Consider the following 18337-nt stretch of genomic DNA (forward strand, 5'->3'; position numbering starts at 1 on the left):
ATGCGTGCGGCCTGGGTTCGATCCTCAGCACCACATACAAACAATGATGTTGTGTCCACCAAAAACTGAAAAATAAATATTAAAATTTTCTCTTCTCTCTCTCTCTCTCTTAAAAAAAAAAAATGGGTGGGAAAGGCAACCTTTACTCCTGCCAGAAGGGCATGCTATCTAACCTGGCTAACAAGCGTACTGGATAGGCAGTCCCCTTACTTTTATCCCTAAAACACCTCTGCCCTTCACCGTGACTGGAGGAACTCAGGGTTACAATCTATGTGATTAGCTAATTTTAAAATCGGGATGGGCAAAGGGGAGGACTATAATTAAAACAGCTACAATTGGATCCAATTAAAGCTAAATACATCTGCGATCCATTTCCTGACTATATTCTGAAAAGGGACTGCCTAACTTTCTATTTGTCACAGTACCCTCACAGATTATTGAACTTAATTTATAAAATACCTTTAGATCATTGCCATATTCAAAGTAATGTACCAAATGTAGGAGATACTCATAGATTTGAAGCATACATAGACCCTGTCCTCCAAAAACTTACACCAGGGAGGGGGAAATGCAAGCACAACAGGTGTTGTAAAATAAATACCCCATAAAATTATATAAGAAATATGCAGAGAGGTAACCAGGGATGAGCAAGAAATATTATTTGAAATTTGGTTAAATAATAGCTAGGACTTCAAAAAAGCAAAAGGGGAACTGAGAAAGTCATCTCAGAAGCAGGAAGATGAATGTGCCCAAGTAGCCTCAGAGCTGATGGAGAAGCAACCTCAGATATACAATGGGAATGGACAAAGGTCTTGAATGCTGGAACCAGGAATTTATATTTAATTGAGTAACCAGCAAGAGACATTGAAGGGTTGTCAAGTTGAAATGATTACATCAAAACTGCACTTCAGGAAAATGATTGAATACAGAGAGAACAAATTAGAAGGGAGAGTGGCTGAAAGGGAACACAGTCAGGAGGCTATGGTCATGGTCTAGACAGAAAAAAACTGAGGTAAGAACCAGGAGGGGGAAGTGAGAATAGGAAGGATGGGCATATATGAGATACAGAAATTGTGAAACATCTAGATTCTGCCATTAACAGGATGAAGTCGAAGCAGGGAAAGGGAGAGAACAAATCAGACAAAGCAGACACAGGTGTTTCATCCTGGAATATAAACAATGTTTGAAAGAGAATTAGGAACAAACAGAAAGGCTGTGGGGAATGAGAGCAGGAGAAGGTAATTCAAATATAAATGCACATTAGACCCTGTAGCCTTCTAGTCTATCATCCTCAGAATGCAGGTGGGTACCTTTTGCAAGTACAAATATTCTGATTTGCATTGAAAACTGTCAGGCTGGACTTGCAAATAAAGTATAAAACCATTCAGTATACCAATGCAAATATTCTTTGTATCAGTAGATGGAAATATTTAAAAACTTCAAATTAGACTTACAAAAAAAAAAAAAAGTCTTTGCTTCTTTTGTCAAATGAGCTTCTAAACAAACTCAATCTGACCCATCCCAATCTGGCAGTATGTTTTTAAACAAACTCTTTGCCTTATCATACTTTATGAAATGGCTAAAGAATACTTACTCCAGTTTTATAACTCCACTTTCCTAGCAACTCAACTTGGGAAAAATCAAAACCTGTCTACTCACTGGCAATCAGCTAATTGTGTGAAATGCCATGTTCCATCTGATTTAATTGCACCTCTTCTCTTGTGCATTTTTAGCTTGTTCTATGTGCTTAGCTTAAAAACATTTTTTCCAGGTCTCAAATAGAGATCTTCTAATACCCCAATGCCAAGAATATTATGCAAAGCTAGGGTTTAAACCCAGACTTTCTAATTAGAATATTGGGTTTTAAGTACTTCTATATATATATAACATAAAGTAATTATTTACTAAATATAAGTATTATTTGCAAATTATAACAGATCCTGGCTAGGGTGGCATAATGAACAGAGCAATATAAAAAATAAATTAATAATAACAATAATTTACTGGAGCCTTAGTGAAACCACTTTAAGCACGTTAGATATATTAACTCACTTAAGGGTTTAACCAAAATTTCAAGAGCCAAGGGTTGAACCTAGGTAGACTCAGATTCTGGGTTCCCAAACACTAGTCCCACAAAGAGGAATTTTTCACAGGCATTTCTGTAGTTGGCACAGTATCAGGTTTCTATTGCTGCTATAATGAATTCTCAAACATTTAGCAGCCTACATGACACAAGGTGGCATCTTTCTATCTCTCCTCCCTTAGTTACACCACCTTCTCGCTCTGACCTGTTTTGCCTCATTCTTCCTTTAAGAAACCTGTGATTACATTAAGTCCCTAGGGAAAACCTGGGTAACACCCCTGTACTGAGGTCACCTGGTTGGCAACTTAACTCTCCTTTACCATGTAACCAAATATGTTCACTATTTCCAGGGTTTAGGATGTGGACATATCTGAAGACTATTAGTCTATTTTCTATAACCACTAATGCTCCAGGGAAGGAATTTTAAAATCCAAGTGTATTTAAAGTGTTAGAAATCAGAACGATAAATAACAGAAGGGAAAAAGAGATGGGTGGGTGAGGGCACGTGGCTGACAGAACTTATCTTGTAATGATGAGTATAAGCAGAGTCTGAGATCCATTTCCTGACTAGATTTCTGCCATTGCCTCAACAGCTCTATCATTCATTCCTTGAGAGTAGATATAACCAAATTCTAGTTTTCTCCCATCACTTCCTAGTAGCTCAATGAGGAAAAATAAAAAAACTGCCTCCATCTTACCACCTTACCCTCCTTCAGAATCAATATTTTTGCAAACTTGAATGCAGCTCCCTTGGACTCTCACAGAGTGTATTCTCTCTGTCCATCCCAGCCAGGGAGGACTTCTCTCAGTACCAGGTGCTAACTGGATTGAGGCACAGAACACTGTGGCTCCAGGTGGGTATATGTGACACTTAGGGAGATGGTGACAGCATCTGGGAGAGCAGAAGAGTTGAAGTCATCCAGGCCAAGAGGGAAGGGAAGGGTAGAGCAGAAGGAGGAAGCAATGGCTCTAGGACCCAGAAACTAGAGCCACTAGTGGACACACTAGTGTCCACTAGGCTGAAGGAGTCCGCCCTAGGATTGAAGGGGTAAGAAGTCAGTCCCGAGAGGCTGGCTGGGTCACATCTCACAGGGTCTTAGCACCCAGCTAACTAAGTAACTGAGATTTAACATGTAAGCAACTAGGAACTCATGGGATGTGTGAAGAAGGAGCTAGAATCAACCTACTGGTGACCAGCTGTGAATTTGCCTGCCATGTTCCTCTACTATAAAGTGGAGTTAACAGTGCCTGCTCTGCTGAGTGGTAGGGAAGATTCAATGTGAGCAAACCTCTTGGCACGATGCCAAACACGTGGTCAGTGTGCTGTGACGGTGAGATAGAAAATGATCTATGTAACCACACTGTCAGCCAGCAGCTTCATCCTGGAGAGCTAAGGTGCAATTACCTTAATGCTTCAAGGTCCACTGTTGGACATCCAGAGTCCTGTGTGAGGTTTCTGCAAACTGCAGGACAGATTGGCCTCGCGTCCTCTGCTGACTCCAGGGCATCTGCTGCCTATGGCTGCTCCAGTCTGTCAGTTGAGAAGCCCAGGATCCCTCTCATAAAATGGTAGCAAGCTTCTGAAAGTAGGTGTAAGGCACATGGAATTGTGGTATACATAGGCTGACAGAAAGACTCCGAGGGGATCCAGGGCATCTGGATTCACAGTGCCTCAGGCCTCCCATTGGCACTGCTTTCATCAATCCTGGCCTGTCCCCAGTCTGAGGCCTCCTCTCCCTCTTTCTTTCTCATCTTTTCTCACCAACTCTTCTTTTTCCACCCCCACTCTGCAGTTCAAGAAATTGAACCCAGGATCACTCTACCACTGAGCCACATCCCTCCATATTTTTGAGATAGAGTCTTGTTAAATTGCTGAAGCTGACCTCAACCTTTGATCCCCCTTGCCTCAGTCACTGGGGTTGCAGGTGTAGGCCACCACACCTTGCTATCCCTTGCCTGTAAAAGGTAAAAATATTCTTTTTCTCATATTATACAGATCATCTTCTCTCTTCCTCTCACATTCCACTTTAGGCTTATCAAGGTATTCCCTGCTTTGAAAACAAATTCTAGTGCCAACTCTGAAATGGTCCCATGTTTTTACCATCCAAGAACAGAAACAAGGTCGTGTTTGGCTGGACCTGAGAAATGAGACTCAGATTGTGTTGTACAAAGGGTAAGGCATCATGTTGCCAAAGGAGGATTTCACATCCTTCCCCTGGCCACTCTGCCTGGGAAAGGAGCCAAAAGCCTCCTGAGACAGAGGAATGGAACCTGTCCCATCTCTTAGGAAAATGGAAAGACATAAAGGTGACCCCTGCCTGGAGTCAGCTAAGCTGGGCACGTTAGAGGGCACGAACTCCTTCCAAGACAGTCCTCACTTCTGACACCAACTGCCCGTTCATAGCATTCTTAAAAACAACCCTCAGTTTCAATAACTCACTAGAAGTACTTTAAAATTCACTAAAAGCAGTTATACTCATGGTTACAGGGAAAGGAAATAGGTCAAAAGTCAGCCCAAGGAAGAGATGCACAATGCAGGGTATTAGAGGGTCCTCAACTGGGGAATTAGCACATGAAGGTTTGGCAAAAAGCACAGAGTATTGCCAACCAGGCAAAGCCAGAAAAACACTCATCCACGCCAATGCCCAGGTTTCAAGGTTTTCTCTCTTTTTTTTTTTTTTTTTTTTAGAGATCCATTATGTAGGCTTGACTGATGAATGGACTCATTACCCACGTGGTTGGTCTCAGTCTCCAGGCTAACAATAGCACATGATTCAAACCCTAGCTCATCCACGGTTTGTCCACCTGGGGCCCTATGCTGAATGAATAAGTCTGGTCCTACCCTTAGATCTGGTGTGATCAGCCTCTGCCCTGAACAAAGATGTTCCTGCCAGCTGTGACATGACACATCTCCCAGAAACTGAGCAAAAGAAAAATCCAATTCTTTACCTCACAGATTCCACATGGCTAACAGGAGCCAAAACTATCTAAATGTGAACAAGCTCCCCCTACCTCCATCCTCACTCCAGGAGGGACTAGGGTGAGTGGATGGTTGGGAATATCCACTGGGAATAAGTTCTAGGTTTTTAGAGGGTGGTAGATTTCTGACACAGGAATAAGCAGATCTTAGCCCAGCCATTCTAGAAGCATGGGTCAGAGAATCAGCTTGCCAGGAAGGCTGAGAGGGTGGGAGGGTCATTCACAGTGGAATAGGTGCCAGAGGGTAGAGAAAGTTGGAAAGGGGAAGTAAAGGGAATTCCTACATAAATGAGGAAGGGAGATGGTGCAGAAAATGTCAACTAGTAAAGGTATAAAAAGTAAAAATCGTGAAAGATACATGATTGAAGAGGGTGTGTGGCTTTTCACATTAGATAGAAGGCACTTCTGCAGATGAAAGAATGCCCTGTTTAAACTATGCCAGAGCAATAAGTATAAATAAGATTGTCCCCGACCACCCGGTAAGCACAGTCAAAAAAGTTAACTAGGGTTAACTGCAATCAGAGGCTGGTGACAAATGTCCCAGATTTGGCACAGTTCACTCTGGTTTCTGAACATGAGAGTCGTGAGCACTGAAGTAGGACCCTGATCCTGGTCATGCCTAGCTGATAAGGGAATGTCAGTGAGGTGCTGGGTTCTCAGCATGGGTTGTCCAGGTGTGCAGAGCAGGGGGCAGACTTTGACCCAAGGCACTGTGGGAGTCAAATCCCAAAGTCTGTGGGCCTGTGCTGAGGAACAGTTTTCAGTGTACTTCTGTATATAACTTTTTTTTTCCACATTTTTATTGGTGCATGATAGTTGTACATAATAATGGGATTTTTTGTTATGTATTGGCACATGCACACAATGTAACAATATAATTTGGCCAATAGCATTCCCTGTGTGTATCATCTTAAGAATTTGATATTTCATGCTTCCTTGAAGCCATTGTACCTTGCAAGTGCTCTACTGATCTAGGGCATCTCTGTAGTGCTGGTATCAATTAAAGATAGATATGGGCAGAAATAGATGAGAGAGAGAAAAAAAGAGGGAGAGAGAGAGAGAGAGAGAGAGAGAGAGAGAGAGAGAGAGAGAGATCAAAGTGCATAGGTGCCATATACGTGGTCCTGATATAGACGTTCTGGGACTAAAGTGAGGGGAAAATATGTTTTAATCACTCCTGTAGAATCTTATAGTAGATGCAGGTAAATTAGGTGGATTAGGAAAATGAGAAGCTGCTAAAATTATCTTGGATAGGAATTAAAAATCTGGATTTTGGTCTTGGTTAATTTGCCATAAAAGGTAGAAAATATCTATAATAGCAAATATTTGCTATTAACCTACTTAATCCTCCAAACAATACTATGAAGTAGACACTCTTTTTATACCCATTTTACCAAAGAGAAAGTTGACAAAGGGAAGTTAAATAATCTGCCCATGATCACACAGCAATTTTGTTCCAGAAAATAAACCCTGAGAGTCTGGCTCCAGAGTTTATGCTCTTAATTTTGCCATGTTTGTTTGCACAATCAGGTGATTAGAGTAGATGATTCCTAGGTTCCTTTCCTCTGTTATAGTCTGTAACTTTTTCTGGAATTAAGATTAAGTGAAATTATTTAGAATAGACAAAAGAATCTAATTTTTCTGGCCATATTTGCATGTAATATTTCTCCTAAAAAGCAGATTTTCCTGGTGGGGTATACATTGCTTGAATTCATTTTATAAAAGACCAAAGAAGGCAAGAAGGTAAGCTATTGAAAAAAAATGTGACTGCGTAGCAGTCTCCAATGGTTGCTGCTCTAGAGTTCAGTGTGGACAAAGACGGCAACACTGTAGCGGTATTGGAGTCTTAAAGCTGCCTGTCCACCCACAAAGTGAACTGATACTATGTCTTGGTCTCAATTCTGTCTCCTTTCTTCAAATGGAATAGAATAATATATATATTCAACATCTATTCAATATAGAATAATATATTCAAAAATATATTCAACATCTCTACAGAACAGGCAAAGTGGATCTTTCCAGGGCTCAACTCTGACTGGGGCCTTTTTCTCTGAGAGCAAAGTCTGGTGCCTCTTTGGTCTCAGCACGACTTATGAACTCACCTATCAAGGTCATGGATGAGGCCCCTATTATTAAAAGCAGATTAACAAGATAAAAGCCTACAAGTTTATTTACTAAGTTTTGTGTGACCCAGGAGCCTTCACAAGGAAATAAAGACCTGAAGAAGCGGTTCCACCTGCACATTTTTATGTCAGGTTTGATGAAGAATGGGCAGCCCTGGAGATACACACGTGGTAAGTACAGAAGGGGTGAGCTAACAGTAATGAACTGAGGGAACTTAGTCCTGTTTGTCCTTATTCTGCTCCATGACCTTTGGCCTTCAGAAATGAGAATTCTCCTCTTCCTAGTATAAAAACAGCACCTTTTGCATAAGTGTCTTATGATCTATTTCAGGGGAAGTTCAGAAAAATTCCTCCTAGGTTCATGACCTACTTTAATGAAGAAAGGCGAGGTAAGGTGCAAATGACCTTCCTGCTTCTGCCTATTTCTTCAATGTGCTGAGGTGCCATTTGGGGGGGGGGGTAATTTTTCCTGAACCCCTTCAGCTCTTTCCTTATTTATCTTTCCAATGCAGCCTTTTCCTCTTGCAGGTGGAAATAACTGGGAATTCATCAAGCATCACCTTTCCAGGCAACATCTCAGCCAGGACTAAAGCACTAGTTCTAAACTCAGGGTGAAATTTCATCTATCCAATCAGCAACGATAGAGAGATGTGCAAAGGATTATGGGAAAATAGAGTAGTCCCTTCCAGGACAAGGTGGTTGCCAAGCTGCACATTACAGGACGAGCAGGAGAAAGCCTGGCAGGAGTGGTGAAAAGGATCCAGTTTGAAGGGAGAGTATAATCCAAGTCTGGGGGCTACAGAGATACCACTGAGAATCCTCATTAGTGGGGTTCAAGGTGGCATTGACAGAAGAGGAAATCAACCAGGGAGGATGAAGACCAAAGACACAGCTTATTTGCCTTTCTACTGCAGGAGGCAGGAAGTTACTGAGGGATTTTGTAGGGAACTGAGGATGCCAAATACAGAGGTTGTCTAGCTAACAAGGTGGATTTGAGGGTTAAGATGGTGGATGCAAGGTCTCAGTTGTATAAAAAAAATTGAGTTGTAGAAAATGCAAATGCCCCCGCCCCACTTCCCAGGAAAATGACTGGATGTCCCCAGATTTTCACCATGGGAGATTAACTCACTGGATACTTATGCAGATCTCTAGTCCCCTGACAGGATGCTAGGGAACTACGAATCCCTGTGATCATCAAATCTCCAGAGATTCCCAGATGCTGAGGAAGCCTTTACTCTGCAGTGTCTCTATCCATATCTACATATTTCAGATATTTTATATTGTATTGTTCTACAATCAGTGTGTCTTACTCCCTAATCTAAAAAAATATATACATTTTGAAAAATATATTTACAAAAATTGTCAGAGGAGAATCCTGACCTTCCACAGGTTGTATCACAACTACTTGTGGGTTACAGAAATACAACACCAAGAAGAAGAAGATGCACGGATACTAGGATATTTAAAAAAAAAACCAAAAAACAAAAAAAGTAGGGTCTGCATATCTGAGGCAGTTCTCCTTATAGTTCAAGATGTCTTTGACAGAAGAGTCAGTTTGGGATCATTAGAATTTCCTAACTAATGTTTCTGCCTTTTGTGGAAAAGTAGACCCAGCCTTAGTGTGAGGACGGAGCATTTATCTTAATCATTGGGAGCTAAACGACTTACAATAAAGTAAACTGTGTTTGTTTGGTAATTAAGATGATGTGCATTGATTCCTGCCACTTATATCTTTTCAAACATCCTTATAAGGAAGATCCAAAAGTCACACAGCTGAGCTGTCAAAAGGCTGTGTGTGGGCTGGGAAGAAGGACAGCAGGGAGCAAGGTGAGAGGTTTTTCTGTTTGTTTTGCTTTGTTTCCCAAAGTGCTGCTAAAATTGATGGCACTATTTCATGCTTGTAAAGAGACAGTATGATTGTCATCCAAGCAAGGTTTCTTCCTCTCCCCAGAGACTTGAGGGCTTTGATAGCAAGTGGTCACATGCAAAGGTATAAATAATCACCATTTCCTCCTGTAAAAATAAATAAATAAATAAGTTGTGGTTTGGTGGATGAATAGGGGTATACAGTATTTAGAAGAAATCATGAAATTTCCCTATTTGGCAAAAAAAAGAAATTAGTTGCCTCCAAATTGAAAAAGAAAATTAAAATTGTCTCTGCTTGGGGCTGGCGATGTGGCTCAAGGGGTAGCGTGCTCGCCTGGCATGCGTGGGGCTCTGGGTTCGATCCTCAGCACCACATAAAAATAAAATGAAGATGTTGTTTCCACCAAAAACTAAAAAATAAATATTAAAAAATTCTCTCTCTCTCTCTCTCTCTCTCTCTCCCTCTCTCTTTAAAAAAAAAAATGTCTCTGCTTATAGGCAACATAATTTACACATAGAAAACCCTAAAGATATCACAAAAAAATACATATATTATGATGGCAGATATAATTTTTCAAAATGCTTCTTTTCCCTGAAAGCTCACATTTTATCACTAGTAAAAATGTTGTCAGATGTTTCCTAAATAAATAAACACACAGTTTAAGCTAATAAATGAACTCAGTAAAGTTGCAGACTAAAAAATCAACATATAAAAAATCAATGCCATTTCTCTACATTAACAGTAAACTACCCACAAAAGAAATTAAGAAAATAATCCCATTTAAGATAATATCAGAAAATAAATACTTAGGAATGAAATGAACAAGGTAAATAAAAGATCTGTATGCTGAAAACTATGACATTAATAACAGAAATTGAAGACACATAAATGGAAACAGGTCTTGTGTTCATGGATTGGAAGAATTAATAGTGTTATAAAATATTCTTCTACAGAGTCAATGTGATCCCTATCAAAATTCTTTATAGATGTAGAAAAATTAGTCCTAAAATTTTTGTGGACCTGTAGAAGACCCCAAATAATCAAGAAAAATACAATTGGAGGCACCATGCTTCCAGACTTCAAATTATGGTGCAAAGTTATAGGAATCGAGAGTATGGTGGACTGGGGTTGGAAGCTCAGTGGAAGACTGCTTGCCTAGCATATGTAAGGCACTGGGTTCCATTCTCAGCACCACATACAAATGAATAAAATAAAGGTCCGTCAACAACTAAAAAATATTTTAAAAATATTTTTTTAAAAAAGACATTATGGTATTGGAAAAAAATAAACACATAGACCAATGGAATAGATTAGAGAGCCCAGAAATAAACTGAAACCTACACAAAGAAACTCAAGCCTATATGGTCAACTAACTTCCAACAAAGGTGTCAAGAACATGCAGTGGGGAGAAAGAATCTCTTCAATAAGTCTTTTTGGGAAAACTAGATATCCATATGCAGAAGAATGAAATTAGACACAGATCTTACATAATACACACACACACACACACAAAATATCTAAAATGGATTAAAGATCTAAACATAAGACTCGAACCACAAAAAGTACTAGAAGAAAACACAGGGGAAAAGCTCTTTGGCCTTGGCCTTGGCCTTGGCAATGATATTATGAATTTGACTTTAAAAACACAGGTAACAGAAAAAAAAAATAAAGAATTGAATTTGCATCAAGTGAAAAAGTTTCTGCACAGAAAGGGAAACAATTACCAGGGCATCCTATGTGAAATGGAAGAAAATATTTGGAAACTATATGTCCAATAAGAGTTTATAGTTAATAATAAGAAACTCTTCAAAGCCAGCCTCAGCAATGGAGAGGCACTTAGCAACTCAGTGAGATTCTGTCTCCAAATAAAATACTAAATAGGACTGAGGATGTGGCTCAGTGGTTGGGTGATGATGATAAACTCATACAACTCAATAGCAAAAAACCAAAAAATCTTTCAAGTAAATAATGTACAATAGACTTAAATAGACATTTTTTTAATTTGTTCTTTATAGATACATGTCAGTACAATGTATTTTGAGATATTGTACATACATGGAGTATAACTTATTCTAACATGTTATTCTAACATGTTGTGGAGTTACACTGTTCATATATAAACATAGAAAAGTTATATCCAATTAATTCTTCTGTCTTTCCTATTCCCATCCCCGCTTTCTGCCCTCTATTCCCCTTTGCCCAATAGACATTTGTGTGTCTTCTTTTGAGACACACAAATGACCAACAGGTATTTAAACAGGTGCTCAATATTACTAATTGTTAAGGAAATGCAAATCAAAACCACAATGAGCTATTACCTCACTCCAGTCAGAATGCTCTGATCCAAAAGGGAAAAATGTAGGAGTTGGTGAGGATGTGGAGAAAAAGGGATCCCTGGTACAGTGTTGTGGGAATGTAACTTAGTACAACTATTATGGAAGACAATACAGAGTTTCCTCAAAAAATTAAAAATGGAACTCCCATATGATCCTACAATCTTGCCTCTGTGTCTGTACCCAAAGGAAACACCCATCTCAATGAACTATTTGTACTTCCATGTTCATTCCAGCATTATTCACAAATGACCTAAACATCCTATAACAAATGAGGACATAAAAATATGATACATATGTTATTATATATGTTATACCTCCCCACACACATACGCACCACAGTGGAATATTAAGTCAGCTTTAAGAAAGGAGGAAATTCTGCCATTTGTGACAACCTAAATGAATCTGAAGGATATTATGCTGAGTTAAGGCAGGCACAGAAAGACAAATACTGCATGATCTCACTTATAACTAGAAGTTTATAAAAAGCCAAACATGAAGGAACAGAGAGTAAACTGGTGGTTACAGAAGGCGGGAAGTAGGGAGAGGATGTTGGTAAAAGAGTACATACCTTCAGTTATAGAATGAGTGACTTTGGGAGACTCAGTGCCCAGCACCATGACTGTAATTAGTCAGAAAGAACTGTGTGCTGAAAATTGGCTATGAGAGTAAATCTCAAGTGTTCTTATCAGAAAAAAAAAAAAAAAAAAAATCAAAGTAACTAACTGGGTGAGATGATGGAGTTGTTAGCTTGATTATGGTGATAATTTCACAATTTACATGCATATCAAAACATCATGTTGCATGTGTTAAGTACATACAATTTTTATTTGTCAATCATAGTTCAATAAAGCTGGGGAAGAGGGAGCTTCTTCATGCCTTCCTTAAGGAAATGCCCTCTTAACTAACTCCTTCTGCATCTTGGCCCACTGGGCCCGTGTGCCTCCTCTGAGGAGACTGATTGTGTGCAATAGCTGCTTATATAAGGGCATTAGGCTGAGTTTTCTGTTCTCTTTGATCCCTATATCTACTTTTTTGCCTGTTCACTCACTGGAATAAAAATTTTTGATTCGTATCTAAACCAAGTCTTTAGAGAATATTTAAAAGAAAGAGAGAGAGAGAGAGAGAAAGAAAGTACCAACATAGAAACTTTACTTTTTATCAAAAAAGGGGGAGGGAGTTAGGTATGATTCCTGCATTTCCTATTTATATCTTGGGGTCCAATAACATCAGCACATTTAGTTATATTTGTATTTAAAATATGGACACAAAAACAGCACCTGAAAAAACAAATGTTTTCAAATCTGAGTTGGAGATAAGATGGAATTTATTTGAGGACTGTGGTAGTGACAAAAAACAGCAATGAACTAAGACAGCATACTGAAACCAATCAAAGCAGTATCTCACCAGCAAATACAATCACTTGAATGTCACCAGAATACGAAGACTATTCTGCCCTTATCATTCTCTAATGACTCATCTTCTACAGAGGACATGGTCTGAAAGTATGGGGAAAAAGAAGCAAAGATAATTACATATTTTAAAAGTAGATGACTCCAAAGAATGCGATAGGTAGAGTCTGTTTCCTAATAGGATTAAAATGAACTAAATTCAGAATCAAATTGAAATCCAGGGGAATATTTATTGTTCCCACCTTCTTAATGCCTTCCCTTAAGCAGGTTTAGTTTTCATTCATCTGGCTGATCTATGACTAATAAATTCTTTATTTCCGCAGCCCGTGAGGAGCAAACACATCTTTTTCATCATTCCTCCTCAACAAAAGCTCCTCTTTGAATCCTGTTTTCTGTCTGAGTTGGCACATGGGGTGGGGAAGACGGGAAGCTGGGAGAAAACAGGCAGTGGAGGGTGTGGGGTTTCAGAGATGACAAATGCGGCCCTGAGCAACAATGCTTCCTTGTCCTGGAGCATCTCGACCCTTCTACTCTTCACCCGTGTGTGGTTAATCAGATTAAAGGCCCCTGAGAAACCCCTTTGATTCCCTGTCAAACAAAGGTATGCAATGAAACAGCAGATAGCGGGCAGAGTACAGGGCTTGCACCTGGTGAGGAAGAGAAGCAAATGCAAACTGTATTGTGTCCAGGAACCTCAGACTCCTCCCAGGACCTGCCTGGGCACTGAAAGGTTTCCTGTGGTCCTGGCTCTCTAGATTCAGTGAAGGCTTGGGGCAATTGGTAAACAAAACCCAGCTGAGGGTCTTTTGCATAGACTGTGCATCCAAGGACATAAAAGTACCACAGGGACAAAGTTCTCTGGGTGATGTCACCAGCTACCACGGGGCAGCCTGATTGTGTAAGGGTCTGCCTGGCCTAGGCGAGGGTGACATCACAGGATGTGATTTGAGCTGTCCTTGTGCACAGAACTGTGTGTACAAAGAACAGGGTCTGTCTGTTATGTGGACACAGAGGGCATTGTGCCTCATATACATTCAAAATACAATGGGAGAGATTTTTATCTTCCATGAATATTTAATTCTCCTGAAAGCTAACCATCTGCATATCACAATACCTCAATGCTTGTGTGTGATTTTTTTCTCTGCTGTCTTTCAAAATAAAGCAGACTATTTCGCTCTTCCTGTGATGCCTTGAAAGTTGCTTAAATATGCATTGATCCCTTTGATCTAATGAGTGTGTGTATTTTAAAACAAAGTCAGCACTGTTGCTCTTATCTATTTGTGTAGAGGAAACAGAACAATGAGGGGAAACCAGGTCGGTTTCCATTGTTTTCCTGGTGGCCTGTATCACAATTCACTGACGTTTTGAATGTTGTTTAATTTTTGCTGATGTCTTTTTATCTTAGGCTTCATGTGAATTTAAAAAGAGTTCCATTGATATGCAACCTACTGTGTATTATGATATCCTGCCCGCCCTGTGCACTGTGGAAGCCTGCAGCTGCCTGAAACTTAATTATGCATGCATGCATGCAAAGCCCAGATGCTGGGCCAAGAGTGCCTCAACCGACTACAGTTTCTCACTTGTTTTTGTTTGAATTATAATTGGGCAGATCTATATTTCTCAACCCATTTTGTAGCTTGAGCAAGCTCCTCTTTGCCTCTGTTGCTACCTCTGCTTAACTCAGCTTTTCCACGAAGGAGCCCTTTGCCAATCAGAAGTGCCTTTGAGATCTGAGAAGGGTCATTCATGGGTTTGACAAATCCTTTTACCTACACAGCAATTTTAAAAGGTAAAAAAAAAAAAAAAATGACCCTAGCCCCAATCAGTTTTCCTCCAGATGGTTGGTAGCGTTAAAAAAAAAAAAAGAAAAAAAAAGGATAGTTAACTAGAAGCTGGCATCTGGGTAGAAACAAAGAAGGCTTAGAGCCAGACGGCTACACTAGAAAGGAATACAGAGAATAAAGCCTTACACCTGCTGAAAGAAGGTAATAGAGACTAGCAAAAGCAGTTTTGTTAAGCATGCACACCTTCCTTTTAGAGAGTCTTTGATGAAATGTTTTCCAACCCACCTCAGGGATCTCAGTCTTCAAGAATAATAAAGCATCACCTGAGAACATGAACTTGGGTAAGGCCTGGCAGTGAATATAGCCACATCAGTGTCACCTGGAGCTGTCCTTGTCAAGAGGCGTGCAGAGGCAATAACCCTCTCACCTAGGGCAGCAACTGCTAGTCACACCTATTTCTGAGGCACAGGGACACTGGTGCTGTTCTTAGCAAGGGACATCAAATAAGATACATTTTAATCTCATTGAAAGTCATAGGATATTTTGTGAACCAAAGCCAAAAAAAAAAAAAAAAAAAAAGTTACAGAACTGTAGTGAATTTCCAAAAGTAAGCGGGAATGTATGATGGGATAATTATCCATGATCATTTTAAGACATCTGAAATCATTGAGTTAGCATTGTCATTTAATTAGATGACTTCTATCTGAAGAATAATTCTTAACAAATGATATTTTCATCCAAGACACTGTTAAAGAAAAATTCCAACACCATTAAAGTAGTTATTCAGGACAATGTGGCAGGTGTGGGTACTACTGCTGTAGATTTTGTAGCAGTGGGAAAAGATTGGACTCCACTCCTAGCACAGTAAGAAAAAGTGGGGGATTCTGAGGAGGGATTCGTAAGAGAAAATAACAGGGTAAAGTCTGTATAAAATGACTTGACAGGATTCTTCCTGGAGACAGGCCAGAACGCTTAGATATCACCTGGGGAATGGTGGAAGACCAAGAATTTGATCAGAGGGGCTTAGGGTGGAAGTGGAAGAGTGCTTGTTTTGCATATGCAGAAACCTAAGGTTCAGTTTCCAGCACCACCACCCCCCCCACAAAAAAAGAATTTGATCAGATATTGAAGGTGATCAGACATCCAGTGTCTCGTTAAATTTGGACTCTGCCAGGATGGGGATAGAAGTCCTAGATCAGGCCTAATTGAGCAGAGGGCTCAGTAGAGCCCAGATAAAGTTTGGTCAAGAAGAAAACCTTTGTCAACATCCACTAAGCCTGTCATAGTTTCATCATGGCTACTTGAGATAGGTACTATTACAATCCCCATTTTACAGATAAGAACATGGAGCTCTAGAGTTTCCTAAAACCACAGGGTGGTTTATAACTAGGGTGTTCAAACAACTTGTCTGAACTACAACTCCATGCACCTAGCAGCTATTATAGTTTGCCTACATAAGGATATTTGACTCAGATATTCTTTCTAGCATATAAACTCTCTGGTTCTCAGATACAAATGACACTGACGTTTGTCTAGTACACAAATTAAATGCTAAACACTGTTGCAAGATCTTAAGAACTACCCTATTGTTATAGCTTGGATAGGACATGTGCCCCCCCAAAGTATTAATGCAGGCATGTTCAGAGGTAAAATAAGTAAATGATGAGAGCTGTCATCTGATCAGTCCATCCCAGTTTCAATGGACTCAACCGGTGGTAACTGTAGTCAGGAGATAAGTGGAGGAGGTAGGTCACTAGGGGCATGCCCTGGAAGGGATGTTCTTCCTGCAGCCCTTTTTCTCCCGCTGACATAGGAGAGCAGCTTCCCTCCCCCGTGCCATTCCCCAGGATGGGCAGCCTTACCTTGAGCCCAGGGCACTAAAGACAACCATTGATGAACTGAGACCTCTGCAGCCATGACCTCTAAATAAACATTTCCTCCTCTAAGTTGTTCTCATCAGGTATTTTTCTCACAATGATGCAAAAGTTACAAACACACCTATATAGGAGAGGCATTTATTCCCCATTTTCTGGATAAGGTCTCCATACTTATCCATTTTACCAGCAGTTCTCAAACTTTAACAGGCCCCCAAATCACCAATAGGGCTTATAAAACATAAATGGCTGGGCTCCATACCCAGCATTTCTGATTCAGTAGGGCTGACTTAAACCCCAAGAGTGTCCTCTTTTTTAAACACATAATGTAGGTGGTGCTGGTCTGGGAATCACACTTCAAGAGACTCAACACCATGTTGTACTATTATTAAAAATAACAAGCAGAATTGATTGTTCCAGTTTCTTCACATATGTTACATATATCTTTCTTTTTAATTTTTTAAATTTATATATGACAGCTTCTGAATGCATTACAATTGTTATTATACATATAGAGCACAATTTTTCATATCTCTGGTTGTATACAAAGTATATTCACACCAATTCGTGCCTTCATACATGTACTTTGGACAATAATGTCCATCACATTCCACCATCATTTCTAACTCCATATTCTCTCCCTTTCCCTCCCACCCCTCTGCCCTATCTAGAATTTGTCTACTCTTCCCATGCTCCCTCTCCCTACTCCACTATGACTCAGTCTCCTTATATCAGGAAAACCATTCGGCTGGTGGGCCTGCAAAATGGTACAGCCAATATGAAAAGCAGTATGGAGAATCTTCAGAAAACTGGGAACGAAACCACCATTTGACCCAGCTATCTCTCTCCTTGGTCTATACCCAAAGGACTTAAAAACAGAATACTACAGGGACACAGCCACATCAATGTTTACAGCAGCACAATTTATAATAGCTAAACCAAGGAACCAACCTAGATGCCCTTCAATAGATGAATGGATAAACAGATGAATGGATAAATTTTAAAAATGTGACATATATACACAATGGAATATGACTCAGCAATAAAAAAGAACAAAATGGATGGAGTTAGAGAAGATAATGCTAAGTGAAGTTAGCCAATTCCAAAAAACCAAACGCCGAATGTTTTCTCTGACATATTACACATTCCAAATCCTCATAAGGCAGAGGCAAATTAGGTTCCAAACACTAAAGCAACTTGTGCACTATTATACGGATGGTAATAATTTCTAAATTAGATAGGTCTACCACCTAGAAGTAGTGATTAAAAGATTGATTGCTTATTTATTTCTCAACTCCAAGTTAGCCATAATACCTAACTTAAATTATTTGCCACTTAAATTATTGCTATTACCCAAACCCCCCAAAATGAACCCACATCCAGTAGCCGAAATAGCACCAGAAAATGCATCTGCACCATGATCCAGTTCCTTGTGTTTCACAAACAAGAGGAAAAAAAGATACACTGCCAGAGAAAGACTTTTTTTATATCTTTTTTCCCTAAATCCATCACTTTTTTTATTATTAGTTGTTCAAAATATTACATAGCTCTTGACATATCATATTTCATACATTTGATTCAAGTGGGTTAATATCTTTATTTTTTAATTTATTATATGAGGTGCTGAGGATGGAACCCAGGGCCGCACACATCCTAGGCAAGCGCTCTACCACTGAGCCACAACCTCAGCCCAGAGAAAGACTTTTATCTACCACATTCACTCACATCTTTCCTTTTCTCCCAAGTGAAACTGAAATTTACTCATCAGCATCGTTTTTTGCCTTGAGTGGGTCAATGAAACTTGAATGCTAACTCATGGTCTATTAATATTTGAAACATTGATATCAATATCACTTTTAAAATTGCATTTTAAAGCAACTTT

The sequence above is a fragment of the Callospermophilus lateralis genome, chromosome 5 (genome assembly GCF_048772815.1).
Source record: "Callospermophilus lateralis isolate mCalLat2 chromosome 5, mCalLat2.hap1, whole genome shotgun sequence".
NCBI lineage: Eukaryota > Metazoa > Chordata > Mammalia > Rodentia > Sciuridae > Callospermophilus > Callospermophilus lateralis.